At 39.1% G+C, this 20,683-nt stretch overlaps 1 protein-coding gene across 12 annotated transcripts in view; it reads right to left on the bottom strand.

The window, feature by feature from the left end:
• NKAIN3 (sodium/potassium transporting ATPase interacting 3) overlaps positions 1-20,683 on the bottom strand; it is a 663,159-nt gene that overhangs the window by 484,687 nt on the left and 157,789 nt on the right. The window lies entirely within an intron of this gene.

The following is a 20,683-nucleotide window of genomic DNA, read 5'->3' on the forward strand; positions in this document are numbered from 1 at the left end:
CAGTTTATGTGATGAGGATGGAACCAATATGAAAAATCATTATTAACTTAATTGTTTTGAAATTATAACATTTAGAAAATGATTCTTTGAATTAATAGTTAATTTACTGTGTGCTGCTACATACGTCCCCTGTTAAATTTCAACAGAATAAACTACTGGAGTTTACTTCGCAAATGGAAAAAATATTGCAAATGGAAAAAAAATTGCAAACACAAATGAAAGTGTGCCTGTGACAGATATAAACTTGTAACAAGATTGTTACTGGTGTATTTTAAAGATAAATTCATTGTTCTCCTTGTCTTCTCCAGCTCATGTGAAAGACCTGAGCACATTAATCATTTTGTGTATCATAATTTGTGGTTATGGTAAGAAGGTTTTTCAAGAGATTGATGTTTTCACAACTCAGTTACATCAACTACATACTTCCAAGTGAATTGGTTTTCATGAAACAAAGCCACAGTCAAATTCACTTTAAAAATAACTAAAGCAGTTGAAAGAAAAGTTTCCTTCAGTTTTCTTGTTCCTAGATAAGTTATACGCACAAATGCAGACAGAATAGGACCAAGAGTACAACCAACACAGTTTGCTTGCCACTCTGCATGGTCAGCAAGATAATAGTGCTACACTATATTCTTACCAGTGGTGTACTGCCACTTATCACACTGATAATCTTCAAAACTCCTGCTGCTGATCAGTGAACAGTACTTCAGGCGGGTTTTAAATCTGCTTTGCTACACTGGTGTCTAGTCTGGGATTTAGTACTTCCTTACAGCCTTCCCTGGCAGCAAGAGCACTGCCTATGATCTCTTGAATGTTGGCTATGTTCTCAATTAAACCTTAGAAAGAAAGGTTGACAGAAATACTGGTAAACTATTCAGCTGGCCCCTTCAGAACAAGAAAAATGATTATTCACTAGAGTGGCTTTACTTTTAAAAATGTGTTCTTCATACAAAAAAAAAACATCGTATAAAGGTGCACAGCAGATGAGAAATACATATGGACATGCAGAGAACACAGTCCATTATTGAAGCCTTACTTTTCAGAGGCAGGACAGTAGTACCACAGAAAGTGAGATCAGACCCATAAGAGGACAAGAATTAATTACACTGTATAAGCAGGTTTCAGAGTAACAGCTATGTTAGTCTGTATTCACAAAAAGAAAAGGAGTCCTTGTGGCACCTTAGAGACTAACCAATTTATTTGAGCATGAGCTTTTGTGAGCTACAGCTCACTTCATCGGATGCATACTGTGGAAACTGCAGAAGACATTATATACACAGAGACCATGAAACAATACCTCCTCCCACCCCACTCTCCTGCTGGTAATAGCTTATCTAAAATGATCATCAAGTTGGGCCATTTCCAGCACAAATCCAGGTTTTCTCACCCTACGCCCCCTCCACACAAACTCACTCTCCTGCTGGTAATAGCCCATCCAAAGTGACCACTCTCTTTAAAATGTGTATGATAATCAAGGTGGGCCATTTCCAGCACAAATCCAGGTTTTCTCACACACACACCCCTCCAAAAACCACACACACAAACTCACTCTCCTGCTGGTAATAGCTTATCCAAAGTGACCACTCTCCTCACAATGTGTATGAAAATCAAGGTAGGCCATTTCCAGCACAAATACAGGTTTTCTAACCCCCCGCACCCCATTTTTTTTCCCCAAAAAAACACACACACAAAAACTCACTCTCCTGCTGGTAATAGCTTATCCAAAGTGACCACTCGCCCTACAATGTGCATGATAATCAAGGTGGGCCATTTCCAGCACAAATCCAGGTTTTCTCACCCCACCCCCCACACACACACACAAACTCACTCTCCTGCTGGCAATAGCTCATCCAAACTGACCACTCTCCTTACAATGTGCATGATAATCAAGGTGGGCCATTTCCAGCATAAATCCAAGTTTAACCAGAATGTCGGGGGGTGGGGGGGGAAACAAGGGGAAATAGGCTACCTTGCATAATGACTTAGCCACTCCCAGTCTCTAAGCCTAAATTAATAGTATCCAATTTGCAAATGAATTCCAATTCAGCAGTTTCTCGCTGAAGTTTTTTTGTTGTAAGATAGCGACCTTCATGTCTGTGATTGCGTGACCAGAGAGATTGAAGTGTTCTCTGACTGGTTTATGAATGTTATAATAAGCACTATATAAACTGTATAAGCACTATATAAACAGCTTAAATGTGGCTTTTCCACAAGATCTGTGTATGGAGTAATGAGTTTCCCCATTCTATTAATGACTGGGCTGTATAAAATCTGTTGACTGTCACTGAGTATCCTGTTATAGCTTCCTAGAAGTGTCAACCCTGCACTGTAGCACTGTACACTACACTTTTGTTTTCAACAAAAGAATGCACATAAGCAATGGCAAATAATGAAGACAAATCAACCTAGTCTTTGTGGGTTGGATAGATTAGCTATAGAACAATTGGAATTCATTACAACCAGAACATGAGAGTGAAAGTCCTTAGAAAATTGTATAATTAGCATATCCTGCCTCTGCAGTTCTTTCTTCTGTGTGGAACATTTCACAAGCTATCAGAAAAAATGGAAAGGGAGTACAATAGAATTAAACAAGTTAAGCAAGAGTATAATTTAGCATGGAAAGGAAACACCTCTTTTTTTGCCTGTAAAAATTATTGGACATATAGACAAACATCACACCTTTGTGCAGGGTTTTCTTCTATCACACACTAATTTGCTTTATTTTGTTCATTTCTCCTAGAATAGAAACAAAATAGAACTTGCACTGACGGGAACAAATTGCAGCTGCTTTCACATTTAATACAGAGAGGCCGCCCACGAAACTGCAGATTCCAACCCCACCCTCACCTTCATATTGTAAAGCTAATTGAGCACAATAGGGAAGGGCAGGGTTTTTATCAGTACCATACAACCACAAGTTTTTGTGCTTTTTCACACTGTAGGTCAAATTCATCCTTGGTGTAACCCCACTGAACCCAACTTTTCCTATACTTGGAATACGTAATAGGGGAAAACTTGCATTTTAGATATCATTGTATAGTAACTGTCAGCACTTGTTGATTTTTATAGGCAAATATGTAAATTAAAATGCATACAGCTTTTTTTTTAATGAATACAGTTTATTCTGACTATAATTCTCATTAGTAATTTCTACTATTTTACTCTTCAGCTGCTTATAATTATTAGTTCTTATGAAATTGCTGACTCCAGGACCTTGGGCGCACACTTTTCTAAGTAGAAACTCTTCTATCTTCCATTACAAAAGGGCTTAAGTACCACTTGAGTTTCAACACCTGCAGAGCTGAACTACAATTTTTTTCCTCAACAGAAGGCATGTAAAACTCAATAGTAAATAAAACTTTGTAGTGATTTTGTGTTTCAAAACCTACTATTTGACTTCAATAAAGTGATGTAAAGAAACTGATTTACTGTATTGTTCACCCAAACTTCAGCTCTGAGTTCTGAAAGAGAAATCACCAAACCTACAATTCACTAAATGACTTATTCTAATAAGAACAAACCACGTTTGCACCCAGTACGGATGTGGATGGATCCTGCTGATATCTCTTTATCCTTATATTCAAGGTCTAGCAGATCATAGATTTCATAGTAAACTAATCCAGTTGGTATTTACCCCTTGTTGCAATATTTGGTGTCACAACACCAGTTAGGATTATACATTTTTGCTGGATCAATAATGCTAGACAATGTAAAGAAACCAAATCAGAAAACCTCTTGCAATAGACAAAGTCACATAAATACCTCCTAAAGGTGAATCTGAGGCCTAGTGGACAAAGAAGAAGATGGAGGGGGGGGCGGGGGGGCAGAAATACCTTATTCTCTGTGAAAGCGTGATTGCCATCTGAAAATGGCAGGACGTTCTCATACACTTTAAGGCGAGAAGGGACCATCATGATCATCTAGTCTGACCACCTGCACATGGCAGGCCACAGAACCTCATCCACCCACTCCTGTAATAGACCCATAACCTCTGGCTGAAGTCCTCAAATCATAATTTAAAAGACTTCAAGTTACAGAGAATCCACCATTTAATCTAATTTAAACCTGCAAGTGACCCATGGTCCATGCTGCAGTGGAAGGAGAAAAAAAACCCATGGTCTCTGTCTATCTGACCTAGAGGGAAATTCCTTCTTGAGCCCAAATACAATAATCAGTTGGACTCTGAACATATCAGCAAGACCCAATCACCTGGAAAATAATTCTCTGTAGAAACTCAGAGCCCTCCCCACCTAGTGTCCCAGCTCCAGCCACTGGGGATATTTTATGTTTTTTTCTTGTGTAAAAGAACTGGGGGGCAGAGTGGCCTAGTGCACAGAGCACTGGGATTCAGAAGACCTGGGTGCAGTTCCTTTATCTGCCACTGACCTGCTGGGAGACCTTGGGCAAGACACTACACCTTTTTGTGCCTCACTTCTCCCATCTATAAAAATGGGGATAGTGACACTGGACTCCATTATAAAGCACTTTGAAAAACGCTGACTTAGGAGCTAGTTATTAATTATGTGTAATTAACATAATAACAGGGATTCATCAACATAGATTTCTCATCACTCATCAAGACATCAGTCAGGTGGAGAAGGACATACTAATGTGCTGGAGTCTTCATTACTGGAGTCTGATATGAAAGAGTGTTATAGGGGCACAAAGAAACACAGCACATTGGTTCATTAAAAACTTAGCTGTAACTTGCTAAGAGCAGATAACTCAAGATGACAATGACCTAGATAATTTTTCAGAGGTAATAGATTTATCAGCATAAACATCTTTAAAGAAACACTATTCAAGATGGACAGCCACAAAATTTCCCACCTTTAAACATGTTATTTCAAATCAGCCTGAATGATAAAACTACTGTTCCTCCTAACCGAGGCTGCAACCTGGTAAAATCTCAGTTCCTACACTATGCAATCAAACCTACTATACACTGAAAAATGATGTTGATGGATAAAGAAGAAGCACAATATACGGTACACATTAAGGGCTAAATTAACATGCTATATGCACGGATAGATCTCCCAAGAAACTGTGGACTTTTGTTCATGAGCAGGGTAGTTGACATGAAAATGTACCTAAATCTTGCAGATCTACCTAAGGGGAAGTTTCCAGATCCGCACACTTCAACTATGGAAAATACTTATCCAATAGCCCTCCCATTTCTAGAACTAGATTCCAGTGATGTGCATGGTCTATAAATCCACCATATTCTGGCTGCCAGGATTAAGCAGACTCCATAAATCTTGTTTTACACAAATTTGAGATATTTGTTTTTGGTGGAAGATCAGAGTGACAACATATGATCTCAAAGATTGTTCTACAATGAATTATCATAGAAAATGTTTCTCACAAGCATCCTGGCAATGGTCATGTAAATTCTTTGGAGAATTATTCTTCAAGTTATGTTTGCTCTCCTCAAAAGGATGCACTTTTTTTTCCCCAAAGGAAATGAACTAGACACAGTGGTATTTTGCAGCATGTGGCCAAAAAGCAGACACGTATTATATCTTTTGCTTCACTAAATTTAAAGGGAAGCTATTTATTCAGACTTGTCAAAGATGAAAAACACCACTTAGTATGATAAAGTAGCAATTTTGACCAACATACAGTAGACCCTCAGAATTACAAACACCAGAGTTATGAACTGACCCCATTTGGAACTGGAACTATACAATCAGGCAGCAGCAGAGCTAAAAAACAACAACAAAACAAATACAGTACAGTACTATGTTAAACATAAACTACTAAAAAAGGGGGAAAGCAGCATTTTTCTTCTGCATAGTAAAGTTTCAAAGCTGTATTAAGTCAATGTTCAGTTGTAAACTTTTGAAAGAACAACCATAGCATTTTGTTCAGAGTTATGAACATTTCAGACTTACAAACAACCTCCACTCCCAAGATGTTCATAGATCTGATGTTCTACTGTAATTTCTTCTTTTATTCTCCTCCTAAATCCCTACACACAACTTCAAGAGGCCAAGAATGCTTCAACCAAACTAATGTATTTCTCCAAAAAGTCAGAAGACATCACTATCATTCTCTGTCATCTCCAGTCCATCTTTGAAATCAACGTAAATAATGTGTTCCTTATTTTCAGAATTATGTTCCTACCTCATAAAACCTCCCACTGACTTTTTCCACCCTACTTCCATAATCTTATATTCACCTACTCCCCTGTCCTCTGCTCATTCCACTCCTCCAGACTTAGCAGTCTTGCAATCCTCCCAAACTGGGAAGGTCACTCTTTCACTTTTGTTGCCTCATTTATCTGGAATTCAATCCTCTCCTCCCTTTTGAGGCACTGAGTCAATTTTTCTCCTTAAAACTCACCTGAAAAGTTTGTTTTCCTCCATTGCTTATAATTTACTTGCACTGTAAATCATTGTGTGATACTTGGTATGAAAGTTCCTATATTAAATACATTATATTCTGTTCTATTTGCAGGAGCTGAAAAGCAAGTTACAGTCCCAAATTATTAAGCAGATGTGTATCATTAAACCACTTTGCTTACTGACCAAAAATTCATTTCATCAAAATCATCTCCCACAAAACTGATGTATTGGATTTTATAATACAAATGTGTAACTGAGGCAGAATGTAAACTTCAGGTACTTCAATTAATACAGAAGCATAAATGACTAGCTCCAGGTAAGAGTGTAGCCTTGTCCCATTCCATTTGTTATCTAATGTTGTATATTTTTTAATGTTTCTTTCCACGGTGCTTGATGTCTCTCAACTGTGAACTGTAAATTCTTCTCCAAAGTGACTTTAAAGATGTGCTGGTATTTTCCTGCTTCATACATATATGAAGGCGGAGAAATCTAATCTATCCTTGAATTTGATATAAATAATACTCAGAGTATTAGACTGTTTAACATTAATTTAAAATAGGTACAAAATAAATGATAAGGGCCAATATTTCATGATGCATTATATGCCAGTACAGCGGACTCAATTGCCATGTTCACTATAGCATACATGCTATATTAAGGAGGTCAGGGTATTCCTCAAATTTTGCTGTATTCACTTTAGTTTTCAAACAGTACAAGTAGTTCTTTGTTGAATTTGCAATTTGTCTTTGTAAAGTAATGCAGATATTATTCCTGGGATCTACAGTACCCCAAGCATACAATAATCTCCTCTCCTGTTGTGGATTACGACATAACTCCTGCAGATAAGCCTTTGTTTGCAAAAGGGAAGGCTTCCTCAGTTATTCAGATCATTGCCTGAATAAGCGTTGTTAAAATAGATCAGCATTTTATTTATTAAAAAAGTGAAAAAATATTTTAATAAAGTATCTTTAAAAAAATAATATTGGCACTATTCTCTAATGAGCAAGGGTTTCACTGGACTGACCAAGGCAAATATTTGGCATGATGTGGGATATTGAACTCTTAGACCTCAAATTTGCAGCGAGCACAGTGCAGGTGAATCCCTGGGCTCGTGCCCAGCCCCACTAAAATCAGTGAGACTCCACCTGTTCAGCGCTCATTGCAGGATCAGGGCCCCAGATTTTAGTTAGCGTGTAAATCCTAAAACTATTTCCAGTACTAACCCTACATTATTATAAAGCAAAGCTAACAAGAAAAATTTCTTGATAAATTCCCTTAATTCACAGTAGGATCTGGGCAATACAGGAGGCTTTTGCCCGGGCCAATAATAATAATAATTATTTGTTATTATCATATTGTATTACTGTAGCACCTAGTCATGCACCAGGACCCCATGGTGCTAGGCACTGTACAAGCACAGAACAAAAAGACTGTCCCAGTCCCAAGGAGCTTATGATATAAGCGTAAGACAAGAGACAGCGGATGGATACAGACAGATGGGTAAGTACAAGGAAATAATGAGACAGCATTGGTGACAGGCCATGGTCAGACACTCACACAACTGCATTAACTTAGTTGATTTTGCAGGGGACAGTTTGGCCCTAAACAATTTATTTCCTTCACCTGATATGATTGTTTTTCATCTGGTCAGCCCCACAGTTTTCAAATATCACTTTGAAACATCAATATGAAGTCTTGTTACTTTTACCAATATTGCAATTACCAATATTGAACCACCGCTATCGCACTAGTGGCCAAAGCCTCAGGCCCTTTAAATCGCCACCAAAGCACTGGGGTAGCAGCGGCAGGGGCCAGGAGCTATTTGTGAGGTGACGTGGAAGACTGTCCTGGGGAAGAGAACTTTGACTTCCCACAGATCCCTTTTTTTTGTTTGCTATGCACACCATGCCTCTGACATGTATTTTAAATTAAAAAAATACTACCACCTTAGCAGTGAAAGGCAATTTCATACGCAAACTAACAATGATATTTCTCTGAATTTTTTTTGTCTTTAGGTATTATATGACCATTCAGATTGACAGAAGCAGCTGGACTTTCCTAACGACAAGGGATAAATGTATTTTCCTCCACATTGCGACCATCAAATATATTCAAAGCAGCACAATAGAGAAGTTTCCTGTTAGGAACTTCATATGCTCTTGAATGGGAGCAAAAATGCTTTTCTCTACCTTTCTGCAGTAGAATAGATAGGTGCCTGTGGCCGGAGCCCTGGGCCCTTTAAATCAGTGCTGAAGGCCCAGGTGCTGAAGGGCTGACTAGCAGATTTTGGGCCCAGCCCCGCCTTTCTGTCTGAGCCCCCGCCTCTTCTGTCTGAGGCCTCGCCCCTTCTGGGGCCCAGACTCGCCACCACTCCCCCCCACACACACACACCTTGACCAGGATCCGGGCCGCCCTGCATACCGAAGTAATTTAAGTTACTTTCACCTTTGAGTAGAACCATTGTCTTTGTTTGGATTACGCAGGTTGAATAAACAATATCCAACATGAGTAAGAGTGGCAGAATCATGCCCTAGACAAGTAGAACTTCCTAGATTGAAATCTTTACAAATCACCCACCATGTGATCACCCACCACCATCAGTACCATGATCCTCTCTCTCACACACACACACTTTAAAATTAAGAGAGCATCTGCATCATGCATTCAGCTTCTATCAATGCTCAGTATTTTCAGGGTTCAAGACCCAGCTTTGACTTGTGCCTGGTTTTTCCTCCAAAGTCATGGGACTTGAAAATCTCAGCAGGTGACCGAGGGGACTGCTGGAAGATATAAGCAACAGCCTGTTCTCAGTAGGAGAAGGAGAAGCAGGAGTATGATAGATGTGCTTCTGTAATTGATCTGAGGAAGATTGTGGGGTTGCTCCCTCTCTCTCCTCTTCCCTCTCCCTGCTGAAGGGAAGCAGGGACTCTCCAGATTGAAACTGAGGGAAAGGATCAAAACTAACTTGGTGAGAAAGAGCCTTGAGATAGAGGCTCAAGATGGGAGAGTGTCCTCTATAACAACTGGTCTATAATTCCAGAATCAATAAACGAGACCACAGGAGCAAGATTTTGTGCCGAGCTGTAAAATGTGTTGTGAGATGATAGAAGCTGCAGCCGCTACACAACCGGACATCATGGAACCTATTCTGTTGCTTGTACCTTGCCTGATATAAGAGTTTAGCTAGAGCTACGCCAGAAATGGTTTACCCATCCCTGGAAAATTTGAGAGATTAAAAAAAAAATTGCTGTCCTGAATCAGGACAAAAACTTGAAAGCTTAAAAATGTTCATAAATCAATAATCTGAAAAAAATGGTTTGGCGACATTTTGTTTCAATTTTTACTTTTTTTTAAAACTAGGAATCAACTTAAATGTCTCAATAAAATAATTTCAAACAAAAAAACCACCTTTCATTTAAAAAATGCGAAAATGAGATATTTTAAACAATTACAAAATTTTTCAACATTTTTTCAAAGCAGAAAATTCTTCAAAACAGCTCTTTCCCATGAAAAATTTCTATTTTGACAAATCAGTATTTTTCGATGAAAAAATGTTTTATCAAAATATTTCTGACCAGCTCTAATCTTAGCACCAAATAATAAAGTGCCCATTTTATTATTAATTAGGGACAGGATTTGTATGCACTTGTCTCAGTAGGGGATAGGGGTAGTACACAACCACACTGCTCAATGAGGTGCTCAGAGAGGAACTGTGTCTCAGAATGGCACCTTCCCTCCACAGTTGCCTAGTTCATAGGTGGAACGTGCAGGCTGCACCCCAATAACATTAGTGTGTGTAACATTCCTGTGCTAGGCTCCAGCCAATCCACAAGCCATGAACTGGTGATGTGACTCCCAGACCATATATATAAATAAGCTTCACAGGAGGACCAAGAGCTCAGCCTGCTCAACATCACTCCAGGGCTTGGAACTCGCTCCTGCCTGACAGTGGCAACAAACTCCCCAGACCTTAGCCTGCTCCAGCCCTCCTCCTAATCCTGCTCCAGCCCTGCTCTTGCCACTGCCCTGCTCCCAGTCCTCTCTCCAACCCTGCCCTCAACTTCTGATTCCAGCTCTTGATTCTGACCTCTAGGCCTGACTGCTCCAGCTCTGACCACTAGGCCTGACCATCTCCATCCCAGTTTCTGACAGTCCAGAAGAGTGTCAGGGTCATGGCCATGCCTCCTGCCATTCAGGGTAGCCCTTGTGTGCAGTGCACAAACGAGGGAGGCTCAAAGTACTCAGCACCCAGTGCTCCTGTATAAGGGTCAGTCACAATCTGGCCTTGAACTAGACAGTATTACATCTCAGACATGAACAGGACACATTAGAAAGTGCCCACTTTATCACTAATTAGGGACAGGATTTTCAAAAGCACTCCACCATGGCCTAACTCTGCTCCCATTGACTTCAGAGGTAGGCCAATAAAGATGGAAGCACTCCCCTACATATAACATCCATTACAAATACCAAGACAGAGTGGCAATTCTGGGCTTCAGAAGCTACCTCATGGAGAAGAAATGCATGAGCTCATTAAACGAAATCTGTAAGGGACCAGTAACAGGTTTCTACAGGTTTCCCTGTTTATCCTTTCTTCATAGTATAAACTGATATAGCAATGATAAATGTTATTTGTTCCTCTGCCATCCTTAGGTAACATGAAGTTATTGTTGGAAAAACTATGTCTGGCTGGCATAATATTAAGTGAAACAATGATTTCCCCTTAATACCTCATAGCTTAAGATACCATGTAACATTTCATCTCCTGTTGATCATGAAGATAGCTTGAGATAATTCACTCAGATTTAAAATATGGTGCCTTTGGGTAGGAGATGCAGGAATGAGTGATAAATCTGTTTAGTTGTGGAAGAGAAGTCTGAAAACAAAGCAGGAAACTCAATTATGGCTAAATTTATAGCTCTTGGGATTCGTTTGATTATTTAAAAAGGGGGAAGGGTGTTTTGGTTGTCAAATACGGGCAATAAAACCCCTAGTCCATCTGCAGGTTTTCTACTGATCCTAAGGGCATGCCCTGGGTTGTCAGTCCTGCATTACTCTCCAGTTTTAAATTTAAAAGGGGAGCACAAAGCTGTTGGATGGATGTAAAGAATACAAGACCTCTGTGGACTGCTTTTAATAGGTATTTATTATTGTTTAAACCAAAAACCAGAAACCTTAATAACATAAAGGGATAATGATAAAAGGGAAATGCCTAGATCAAAAACACATAGCCCTGCTAATTAATGACAAAGTAAACAGCAGCATGAAAAATAGTAACCCATAATTACAGGCTCAAATGCACCACTGGGCATACAGTATTATCTGTTTGTCCAAAATTAGCAATGAGTGGCTGGCCACATGTTTCTCCTGTCTCAGAGGACTAATTAAAACCAGCCAGACCAGTTCCTGACCACCTGAGTACCAAGTATAACTCCTTGGGCACATATTGCTTTCAGCCTTTGTCCATTTATTCTTTCTCTGGAGCTCTCTGCTTGCTAGAATAATATCTCACCATTAAATTCTTCTTTTTAATCCCGATGAAAGGTGATAAATTGCCATCCCCTGGCCTGTTTGACTGATGTAATTCCTTAATTTATACAATGCAAAATGGCAGTGAAGGTCTAACTTAAAAGATAATGAGCCAAGTCACTGGGAGTTGGGCATGTTCAGCAGGAGATCAGCACCTCTCAGGATTTGGCCTAATATTCCAATTTATCTGGAGATAGTTGATAAGGAGAAGGAGTGGGGTAGGGGACTCATGGTATTTTGTATGTACGTAGGATGTACGTAATTGTTATCGTGTATGGATTACAAATGCTTAGAGTGCATTGCCCCTTCCACAAGAGTCCCTGAAATATCCCTAGCTGTCCCTTAAAGTATGTAGGTCTTCTTTGAGAGAAACAGGTAGAAGAAGTGGTCTACTGCTAACCTCCATGGGGAGCATCCTGGTAATCAAGCCAAAGTTTGAAAAATACTGTAAGCAACAGCAAGCGAGAGCAAGCGAGAGCACACATGCAACATTGGTGGTAAAAAGTGATAAAGTATATTATAGAATCATAGAAATGCAGGGACCTTGAGAGGTCAACAAGTCTAGACCACTGCACTGAGTCAAGGATGAATATACCTAGGCCATCCTTGACAGGTGTTTATCCAACCTGCTCTTTAAAATCTTCAAGGATGGGGATTTCATAACCTCCCTTGGAAGCCTATTCCAGAGCTTAACTATTCTAACTATTTAGGTTAGATATTTTCCTAATATGTAACCTAAATCTCCCTTGCTGCAGCTTAAGCCAAGTACTTTTAGTTCTATTTGAAGACAAATCAGATCCCCCCTCCAACCGTTTTTCTCAAGACTAAACAAGCCCTTTTTCTAACCTTTCCTTATAGGTCAGGTTTTCTAAATGTTTTATCACTTTTGTTACGCTCCTTTGGAATCTCTACAATTTGTCCACATCTTTTTTAAACTGGATACAGCACTCCAGTTGAGGCCTGACAAGTGCTAAGCAGAGAGGGACAGTTACCTCCCATGTCTTACCATATGACACATCTACCCCAGAATGATATTAGTCTTTTTCACAACTGAATCACATTGCTGTTCCATATTCAATCTGTGATCCACTATAACCCCTAGAACCTTTTCAGCAGTACTACCATCTAGCAAGTTATTCCCCATTTTGTAATTGTGCATTTGATTTTTTCTTGCTAAGTGTAGTACTTTACACTTGTCCTTATTGAATTTCAACTTGCTCATTTCAAACCAATTTAGGATAGGATAGGATTCAGAGGGACCTAGACAAATTGGAGGACTGGGCCAAAAGAAATCTGATGAGGTTCAACAAGGACAAGTGCAGAAGTCCTGAACTTAGGATGGAAGAATCCCATGCACTGCTACAGACTAGGGACCGCATGGCTCGGCAGCAGTTCTGCAGAAAAGGATCTAGGGATGACAGTGGACGAGAAGCTGGATATGAGTCAACAGTGTGCCCTTGTTGCCAAGAAGGCCAATAGCATTTTGGGCTGTATAAGTAGGGGCATTGCCAGCAGATCGAGGGACGTGATCTTTCCCCTCTATTCGACATTGGTGAGGCCTCATCTGGAGTACTGTGTCCAGTTTTGGGCCCCACACTACAAGAAGGATGTGGATAAATTGGAAAGAGTCCAGCGAAGGGCAACAAAAATGATTAGGGGACTGGAACACATGACTTATGAGGAGAGGCTAAAGGAACTGCTGTTGTTTAGTCTGCGGAAGAGAAGAATGAGGGGGGATTTGATAGCTGCTTTCAACTACCAGAAAGGGGGTTCCAAAGAGGATGGCTCTAGACTGTTCTCAGTGGTAGCAGACGACAGAACAAGGAGTAATGGTCTCAAGTTGCAGTGGGGGGAGATTTAGGTTGGATATTAGGAAAAACTTTTTCACTAAGAGGGTGGTGAAACACTGGAATGCGTTACCTAGGGAGGTGGTAGAATCTCCTTCCTTAGAAGTTTTTAAGGTCAGGCTTGACAAAGCCCTGGCTGGGATGATTTAATTGGGGATTGGTCCTGCTTTGAGCAGGGGGTTGGACTAGATGACCTCCTGAGGTCCCTTCCAACCATGATATTCTATGATTTTATGATAATTCTCCAATTTGTCAAGGCCATTTTGAATTCTAACTTTGTCCTCCAAAGGTCTTCCAACCCTTCCCAGCTCGGTGTCATCCACAGATTTTATAAGCATACTCTCCACTCCATTATCCAAGTCATTAATGAAAATATTGAACAATACAGGACCTAGGACAGGCCTCTGCAGACCCTATTAGATAAGTCCTTGCAGTTTGACAACAAACCATTGACAACTACACTTTAAGTATGGTCTTTCAATCAGTCTTTCACCCTCCTTATTTTAATTTCATCTAGACCACATTTTCCTAGTAGTCTTGAATTAAAAAACAGGGGGAAAAAAACAGATTGTTAGAAGTATCTAATGGTGTGGCTACAGCTAATTAAGAACCTAGTAAAGTCTATGAATAGTTTAAATTGTTCTTTTCAATGTGCATTACCTTGCATTTGTTGATACCAAATTTCTTTTGTCTTCATGCTACCAAGTCACCTACCTTTCTCAGGTACCTCTAAAGTTCCCAGAAGTCTTCTCTAGTCTTGACAACCTAAATAATTTGATGTCTGCAAACATCTTTGGTGGCAAAGTGAGTGCCACCTCACTTGTCACCTCTTTTCCCAGAGCATTATCCAATATGTTTGGCAACACCAGCCCTAATACAGAACCTAATAACACCCAACTGTTTCATTTTTGACATTTTAAATGACTTCACATGCTACACAGCAAATCTTCACCACCCAAATCTAGCAGCTTGAGTTGCATGTAAATATTGACTACTATTTCTTCATAGCTGATTTTGAACAATATTCCACAAGACTAGAATACTTTATAGAATAAGTATAGATATACATACACACACTTCTATAATATATGTATACTATATATAATAAGTTTTTAACAACCCCAACTAAAGACAATAAAATAAAAAAATGTAGTTGATATAAATACATATAAAATCTTGTAAATATACTATAAATCCATAAACATAAAACATGTCAAATATCAAACAAAAAGACATCTCTTTCTTCTGCATATACTTCATGTCTAACGCAAACGTGTAGCTAAAGCAAACATTCCCAAAATCCTCGAATCTTGTCTGGAAAAGAGTTAGTGTTCCAGGAACATGGGATTTGAAAAAGGATTTGCTCTAACATGGGATTATGGAAAGCAAGGCTTTTAAAGCAGTGTTGGAAGGCACTGTTGAGCTGGAATCCAATATTTAGCCAGATGAGGTGGGTCCTCCTTCCAAGAAAGTAGAGTCTATTTTAACCACATCAAGGATAGGTAAGGTGAAGGGGACCAAGAGTTTAGGAGTTGGGAGATTTTCCTGCCTGCTCTTTTGGGGTTTGGAGGGGAGGGCTGAATGGCAGGCCACAGACTCATTAAAGCCTCATGGTTGTAGCTGCCTCGGTCTTGCTTGGACCAGACTTCAGTGACACAGTCCAGGCCCTAAGGAGAGGCCATTCTGTGGATGAGATGACCTGTGAGAGGCGAACACAAAATAAGTTAGACCTGTCCAGGTACACAGAAGTCAAGGCCTTTATACCATGCCACAACATTTTCCCAAAATGAAAGGGAACAGTTTGGGGCATCTGTGTTAATCGGTAACTGCTGCCCCTATTTGGAGAGAGTCTCCTAAATTCTAGTCGCAGGATCCTATGGAAAGGTGGATCTAGGTGACAGATAACCAACAGCAATCTTGATTTCAGAAGTCTATTGGAATTCTATCATGTTCATCCCAACTTCTGAGAAATGGTTGGGTGTGATCTATTTAGGAGATATCTTTTTCTGCATAGCAGAGGAGACTGCTTTAAAGAAGTGGGGGAAGCCAGCAAAAGACGCATCTCCAAAGGCTGTGTTAAGGGGAAAAGGGACTCTGATATGAGCTGATTCAGTGTGATTATCACATGGGGAGGAAAATCAGAGAAGGGTGAAGGAAAAGTTTATGGTGATCTGATATCAAGCTCTCAAGTCATTAACATTTGTTCACCCTCACTTAATGTCAGGGTCATATGAACATCCTTTTGCCCCCCATACATCAGAAAGATAAATTTGGCTTTGTTGCTGGATTACTAGATGCTATCACTTGCATACTACAGAACCATTTGTACATAATGAAATAAAATTGAAGCCAAAATTACATGCAAAACCATAAGCCTTACAATTAAACCACTTCAACACACAGCACTGGCTTCCTGTAAAACATTGTCAGGCTATTGTTCTTCTGAGTATCATTACAATAAAAGAGCGCACAGTTAATGTACCACAAATTAGCCATATCAAACAGTTCTTTTGAATAAAAATACAGACACACAGGAAGACAGACAGCGAAATGACAGCAAAGGTTTGCCTCTTTGCTTTTCCAGCAGTAAGCAAGTTCACCTAAACACTAATCTTTGTATGTAAGGGAAGAAGAAAGGGAAGTCTTGAGGCCAACTCATATTTATCTGTAAGCAGTGACGATAAAATAAAGTTCATTTGTGATGACATGTACTGTAGAAGAAAATATTCTCCAAGGAATTAGGCTTTCAATTCTGAATTCAAGCCTTAAAGAGCATTGGATGTGGATGATATTACACTAAGTCTCATTAGGACCCAGAACTGTTTGACTAGTGGTGGAGTACCTCTATTCATGTCATCTGGGTCTGTCTTACTCCAGTACAGAACAATGAACTAATCCATCATGAATCCATTTACTGTAAAAGAAAATGTTTGACAGCTCCTCAGCTTGAGCATCACATCACACTAAAAACCTCTCCCTGACAGAAATACTGAGGCAATTAAAGTGATGGCTTGGTGAGAAAGGAAATGTTTTTCTCTAACAAAGAGTACTCTTGTTTATTCTAAATGAATAATTTTAAAGTGCTTCAGAGAAGGTGAAAATATAGGCAACTTGCACAGGACTTCCCAACAACAGTTAACCCATAGCTATTTCAGATGCTTTTGTTTGCAAAACAAAAACATTCACAGTTACATTGCTTGAAAAGCAAGCCCTAACTGTAATACAGTATGTGTATACTTATGCTTAGGGATTAAATAGCTTTCACTATACACTGTGCAAAAGCAATATATGGCTATATCTAGTGGTTTAAATAGGAAAACATGTAGGCCTTGACTCTCCAGCACAAACTGGTATGGATCCTTCCTCTTGCTTATGATTTATTATTTGTATTCCATACAGCCTATGAGCCCTAGTCATGAACCAGGACCCCATTGTGGTAAGTGCTCTAAAACAGAAAAAAAAAAAAAAAAAAGATGGTCTCCATCCCAAAGAGTTCACAATCTAAGAGACAATCTACAAGAGACAACAGACAGTGAGAAGCCAGGGGACAAGTTGCAGGTAACAAAGCAGGTTTTGAAACCTACCTAGCAGACAGGATTCCATCACAACCCTGCTTGGGTTCCATCAGAACTTTGGAGAAATCTAACCATATGAAATGGCTCACTTTTTGCCAAATCAGCAAATTCCAAAGAAAATATGTTTCATTAGAATTTTGCTGACCAGCTTTGATAATCACACTTCCAGAAGATCATCTGCAATTATATTTAAAATGTACAATGGAGTGCAGCCACATTACAATGTTCTATACTACTTTAATTAAAACCTGTCTGTGAGATAAAAAGATAACAGGAATGTACTACTTTTGGTGTTTTTTCTTCACTTTTCCTTTAATGAATATTATGAAATGCAAAGTACAGCCTCATAACCCTGAAACAAGCATTCTATGTATTGTATAAATCTTGTGCATTCAGTTGTGTCATCTTTGCCTCCATAAAAACTCATGCTCTCTTGACTGGAGTGGTGATGCATACATGAAGAAGTAATGCTTAAACAAATACCTCTCTGCATATCTTTTACCTTTAAATTCTGATTTACACCACTAGTATTTGCAACAGTGAACAAAAATATAGCTTCTTTGTACTTTCGGTAATTGCAGTGGTCTCTTTCCCAGAGATCACACAGACATTTTATTCACAGAAAACATTCTTTCAGTATGAAGTGCTAATTCTCTTCTGATAGTTTGAAACCTGACATGAACCGTTTAATATAAATTTAAGACAAAGCTTCTATTAAAAGATAATGTTCATTAAATGTTGTTAAACTTTCTTTAAAAACTCAAATAAAAAAAAGTGAGCTCATTGATATTTGCAAAGAAGCAGAGAGACAAGAAAGTAGGAAAAGTTAAATCCTTGTTCTTCACAGACTTGTCACATGTTGTGTTCCAAACAATCAATCCATGTTTGTAACAGGAAGAAGTAAACTACTGGTAAACTATGAAAATCAATCTGACTTTTGCTAAAATAATTGCTATATCCCAGGAGAGTGGGAATAAGCGCATTTTGCAACTAGGTTTGTTCCTGCTGGGGTATTCAGATTTAGATTCAGATTGCATGCATTTCAATTCCTGAGATCAAAAGACAGTCAGTACTAAAAAATAAAGCTCTTTATCTATACCCAAAAATGACACATTGGTTAATGCCCTCTTCGTTTGTGCTTTCTCAGTAATTTCAATAGAAGACTCTCTACTGTAGGCTTTGATAAGGGATCTTAACCTCTGTTAATATCATCTACCAATGGAGAATTTTAAATAGACAAATTATAAAGGCACCTGTGAGAACTGGTTTAGTTAATATCACAATTTCTATTTAAAACTATGTTTACAAGTCATTATAACACAGCAACATATATTCTCTCCAAGACAGCATGGGACATACAAAAAAAAGGAGGATCTGTTATTATTTAGCATGATTTTGATTTTTTTATAGTATACAATTGTACAAAAGTTAGAAGCAAATTCTTGGTATTTTGTGGCTCTCCAAAGTTTACAAATAGTTTCCTTCTTTACTTGAACTTTTATAAACTAAAGCTTTTTGTGTGAACTTGGATTTTCATTGGGGGAAAGTAAAAGTGTGATAAGACAAGCAAGGTCAGGTCTGCAGATGGCATGTCTGTAGAGCTATGCAGATTTACATCAGCTGGAGGTCTAGTCCATTGTGTTGAACTGTTTTTTTTAAGTGTCTATGCATCTTTGTATTGTATATCAGCAACTTCTGCATCAAACTAAAGGACACCCATAGCTTTGATCTTGTGGTGGCAGGAGTCCATTTGGCCAAAAAAAAAAAATGATGGTCAACCAGCAGAGAGTTCTACAGATTCCCAGACTGCTCTCATATTCCTAAGTACCTCCTAGGGCGTTGGTGTGGAGATGACGTGTCCCCACAAACTTTGTCACCTCCCCATACGCAGATCCTGTATTCCACCAGGAGCCTTCTATGGGGTCTTAGGAAAGGGACCAATGCAACCGAAGTAGCTAATTCTCCCATTTACAAAAGCAAAAGGAGATTGCTTTCAGTCCTATCCATGTACAAATCTGGGTGGAAGGATTAGGCTTTTGTTACTATTTACATCCAGAACACAGAAATGAGTGCTCATCAGTGTAATGGAAAGGAGCTTTGGCATCAAAATTCTTGACTAAGCGTAACCTGTCAATACTTGGCATGTGTAAAAAAAAACATTAGGGATGATAATGCATGAAAATTAAAGAGTGCAAAAAGCCTGTGATTATAATTATTTTAGAATATCTGTCTAGCTGTACAATCATCAAAAATCTTCCAGATCTATTATTGCAACATGGAAAAACATGCCATGTCTAAAGACTGAGAGCAATGTCACCCGGCACTGACAGCCATGAAAATGAATAAAACTGCTTGCTTTGCGTTTCTTTTCTAAAATGGGCACCACTAGCAATCATGGATCTTTGAGGTAGATTTACAGTGTGGAATCTCAGAACTGGAGGTTCAAAGGGGTGCACCTCCAAACTCAAGAAGTTCACAATCCACCTGAGAATGGAAATACTTATTGTGGCACTTACTACTGTCAGTAGTCCCATTAGCAGTACCACTCATGGCAGTACGCATGATGCTTGATTATAAAATGCAGGATTTGACATGATGAACTTGATCAAACTACAAATATTAGTGGCATTCCAAGCCATATAAATTCATCAGAAGCCTGTAGATCCAAGGTATGCCAACTTTTGGCAGAGGACACATCAACTTGCTATGAAATCTACCTTACTCTGACCATAGGTATTCTCCCATAAATTGCAGATGTCCTTAAGGAGAAAGCACATGTAGATTGTAGCCAAATATTTAACAGACAATCAAGAAGCTGTAAGAAGGGTTACTTTTAAGCACAGAAAGGCAGCCAATTCATTGTGGTGGTAATGGCTCATTGTTTTGTGCAGGTAAGTAGCTCATAAATATAATAATTCATCTAATTTCAATTGTCTAAAGTGCCTGGATACTCAGGTGATGGGTACTAAAGAAACTCCTATATAAATGCTTGCAAGCCAACAGCAAAGGCTATTTTCATCATGTGTGTCCTGATCTTGTAAAATAAGATATCTAATCTAAGTGCACCTTGAGACCAGGACTATAAGACCACAGAAAGGCCTGAACAAGAGGTTGAGATCTATCCTTTACCCAGGGTGAATTTTGTCCCTGTGCAGAGGGCAAGTACAAGGCTTAGATACCTCTTAAATCCCATTTAAGGTGTATTTTGATACATTTCATTTAAACTAAGTAGTACATTTGCCTTGTGCTGGCTGTCTGCATGGGATGGATTTCACCCTGAGGGCTAGGTCCTCAGTTGGCATACATTGAGGTAGGTCCATTGACTTCAAAAGGAGTTATGTCAATTTACACCAGTGAAAGATATGGTCCTTAAAGTGTACATTCC

Source organism: Lepidochelys kempii, chromosome 2 (genome assembly GCF_965140285.1).
Source record: "Lepidochelys kempii isolate rLepKem1 chromosome 2, rLepKem1.hap1, whole genome shotgun sequence".
Taxonomy (NCBI): domain Eukaryota; kingdom Metazoa; phylum Chordata; order Testudines; family Cheloniidae; genus Lepidochelys; species Lepidochelys kempii.